Raw genomic sequence first — 3,849 nt, 5'->3', positions numbered from 1 at the left:
CCTCAGTCCCTCTCCCCCACTTGTACTCTCTCTTTCTCAAATAAATAAATAAAATCCCTAAAAAAAAAGAAGAAAATCAAAAGCAGAGAAGTTACTCAAAGGAAAAGAGAGTGAAATAATAAAGATAAGAATGTAAATGATAGAGAAAATAAAGAATCACTTGTGTGACTTGGCAAAGAAAAAATACAAATCACTGAAAAGAATAGTAATACATATGTTCCTCTGGAAAGATTATGTCAAAAGAAGAGAAAAGAATGCCAATGTAAAAGAGAGAAGAAAACAAATGAAAAATAAATAACATAAGAGAAAACATAAAAGGAAAAGTCACTATATATATAGTAGATACCTTTAAATTCATAAGGGAATATAATGAATAATATGCCAGTAGACAGGTGACCTTAGAAAACATGGAAAATATTTTAGACAATAAACATTTATTGATTCAAGAGAAAAAGTAGAAAAATTGATCAGTTATAAAAACTGAATGCATTTTACCATCAACCCAAAATATACTTCCCAGCTTGAGAACACCTCCAAACCCTCCTGTCCCAGAGAATTATACAGGCTTGTTTTAACAGGAAAAAAGGATCACTTAGTGTGCAATTTCAATAAATCGAACATTTTGCTATATGTAAGGTCATATATTCATGCCTATATTTCCAGCTTCAGCTCTTCTATACATGTACATCATTTCATGGACTGCATACAAGGAAGTCAATTTTTTTCATCAAATGCAAAAAAAAAAAAAACCCTTCATATTTTAGTCTCTTTGACACATGGGTTTATTACATTTACATATATCATTTTATCTGCTATATTTGGGATTTCTCTTCCCACATTATTTTTATACTTCCTTGCTATGCATTTGTGGTATGAGATTTAGACAATACACAATATAAATTTATAACCTAGCACATTTCATTTTTTGTTTTAATCTGTAGAAATATCAGAACCAAATGTGTGGTCCAACTTAAATATTACAAGGACATTATAATGTGTCTTTTTCTAGAGTAACTTTACATCTGTTCTTTTCATAGTATTTCCCTATATATATAATTCCTTCTCATGTTTCATTAATATGTATATATATTTTTTAAATTTTTTATGTCATCCTTTCTTAAAAGAATTATTTATTTATTTATTTATTTGGGAGAGAGAGAGAGAGAGAGAGAGTGAGAGAGAGAGAGCGTGAGCAGGGGGAGGGGCAGAGGGAGAGGGAGAGAGAGAATCTCAAGCTGACTCCCTGATGAGCACAGAGCCCCACACCAGGCTCCATTTCATGACCCTGAGATCATGACCAGAGCTGAAATCAAGAGTCGGACACTTAACTAACTGAGCCACCCAGGCACCCCTTTGTGTCATGTTTCTTATTGTAAGTTACCACACACAGCATTTGAAATATAAGGACAAGTAAGTGTAAAATGACGCCCCAAACTCAGAAAGTCAGACTTAGCAGAAACTAGAAAGAAATTTAAACATAAGCCCTTATTTACAGAAAAACCTTTTTTGACTAAATTTTTTTACCTATTAAGCCTGTAATCTTAGTACATCACCAGACTTTCTTAACAAACTTTCTCAAAATTTTTTTTGTTTTTTTTTTGTTTTTTTTTAATTTAATTTTATTATGTTATGTTAGTCACCATACAGTACATCATTAGTTTTTGATGTGGTGATCCACGATTCATAGTTTGCCTATAACACCCAGTGCTCCATGCAGTACATGCCCTCCTTAATACCCATCACCGGGCTAACCCATGCCCCCAACCCCCTCCCCTCTAAAACCTTCAGTTTGTTTCTCAGAGTCCATAGTCTCTCATGGTTCATCTCTCCCTCTGATTTGCCCCCCTTCATTCTTCCCTTCCTTCTCCTAATGCCCTCCATGCTGTTCCTTATGTTCCACAAATAAGTGAAACCATATGATAATTGACTTTCTCTGCTTGACTTAGTTCACTTAGCATAATCTCCTCCAGTCCCATCCATGTTGGTGTAAAAGTTGGGTATTCATCCTTTCTGTTGGCTGAGTAATATTCCATTGTATATATGGACCACATCTTCTTTATCCATTCATCTCTTGAAGGGCATCTTGGCTGCTCTCTTAAACATAGTTTTTTTCTTTTTTTTTTTCTGAGTCTTTCTAAACTGGGTTTAAATCTTTATTTTTATTTTGGGAGTCAACAATGCTGGGTGGGCTACCATAGTTAATTGGTGACTCGGGTGGTCTTCCACAATGCAATGCAGCCAGAGCAGATCCTTTCCACACAACATGCTTGCAGCTTTTATTTGTGCGTAGCAAGGACTGTCTTCCAGCTCCTAATAAAGTTTGTACTCCAGGAACGCTTTGTGGAATTTCTTGTTCAAGAAGAGGTCCTAGCCGATGACATATTTGCAGCAAGTGATCAGGTGCTAAATGTCTGTAATACTTCACCAGATTCTGGTAGGTCCTGGGATGCTCCTTCCCGGTCCAGTCGGTGCGGCAGGGCAGCAGCTCCTTCTCGGCCACCTTGCGGATCAGCACCTGAGCCGCCTGCTGACAGGGTCCATCTTCCAGGAACCGGGCGATGAGGAAGTAGAGCTCCGATCGCAGCTCCGAGAGGCCTTTCCTCTCACAAGACATGTTTATGGGTCACTTCAGGGCCGCTGGCGGGACACCCCGCCGCCGAGGGGAAGCGGGGATGGTGCCGCCGCCTGCCTTAGAGCTGTTACTGTGTGTTCACGAGCCCAGCCTCGGCTCCACCATTCAAGCAACGGCGGCGGAGGCGGAGCTTTCAAAATTATTTTTATTTTTTTTACTTTTATTAAAAGAACTTTTTATAATCCATTACTCAATTGTTATGAAATGATGAATGCTGTCTTCTATAATTTTTGTGTAAACTAAAAAATTTAAATATTGAACATTCTGCTTGGACATTACATATGTGCATATTGTTTCTGCACATGTGCAATTTTATATGAGGTAATTCTACTTAGAGATAGCGTTTTTATAGTCTTAGGACATTATGGCTTGGGCTTTTGGCTCTAAATTTCTCTGTTTTCACACTATTTGAGTGTATGCAATTCAATGAAATCATCTCAATTACTTGATACTTCCTTAATTTTAAAGGAAAGTGCTCATACAAATTACTCACTACATACAGTAGACTGCTAGGAAAAATCTAAAAGTTTTGCTGCTCCTTTCCTTGATTTATGTAGTATTGTTCTTTTTAACACATCAAATTATTTCAGTGATATCTTTGGCAGGATGTTTTACTAAATAACACGTGATTCATGGCAATGGAATGGATGTTCTAAGCGTGACTGTACTCTCTGATGTGTTTGCTGATTAAGGATGTTTGACAAACTGTGTCTCAGCTGTGGTGCAACCCACAGGCATTTCTGTTGTGAGAAGCAAATGACAACATCTCTAATGGTAAAAAGGCAACATGTTGCCTATGTTTCCCTGACAGTAAAGCTTTTATCGCTAACATTCAGAGGTCACAGAAAATGATATCCCAATTCAGCACATACAAACTCTCAGCTTTCCCAGGGCAAAATCCACAGCAAATAGGCCAATATATGAAGCACAATGGAGAAACATAAAAACTGCTATTGGGCTCTGGAAAATTATATGTTATCTCCAGCTGTTAATTGTAGGTTTAGTGCCTTTTGTTTTAATTCCAGAGATGTGCAGAAGTAGAACCCTTCATTAAGCTCATCCAGTATCAATCTATGAACATCTCAATTACATGTTGTTTGTTGGTAGCAAGTCAGGTTGAACTAAGTAAGGAATGTTCACCAGTAATGTATCACTGGATATAAAAAGAGACACATGCCCAAAGCATGATCCCCCTGTACTGCATGGATTATTTTCCT

General features: G+C 37.3%; 1 pseudogene; it reads right to left on the bottom strand.

Annotated features, from left to right (window-relative positions):
- Positions 1-2,028: 2,028 nt before the first annotated feature.
- On the bottom strand, positions 2,029-2,747 carry LOC112812812 (PH-interacting protein pseudogene; annotated as a pseudogene).
- Between the last annotated feature and the right edge of the window lie 1,102 nt (positions 2,748-3,849).

Source organism: Callorhinus ursinus, unplaced genomic scaffold (genome assembly GCF_003265705.2).
Source record: "Callorhinus ursinus isolate GAN/ISIS: 27379988/994484 unplaced genomic scaffold, GSC_fseal_2.0 scaffold16, whole genome shotgun sequence".
Taxonomy (NCBI): domain Eukaryota; kingdom Metazoa; phylum Chordata; class Mammalia; order Carnivora; family Otariidae; genus Callorhinus; species Callorhinus ursinus.
This window is presented reverse-complemented; position numbering and strand designations above follow the sequence as displayed.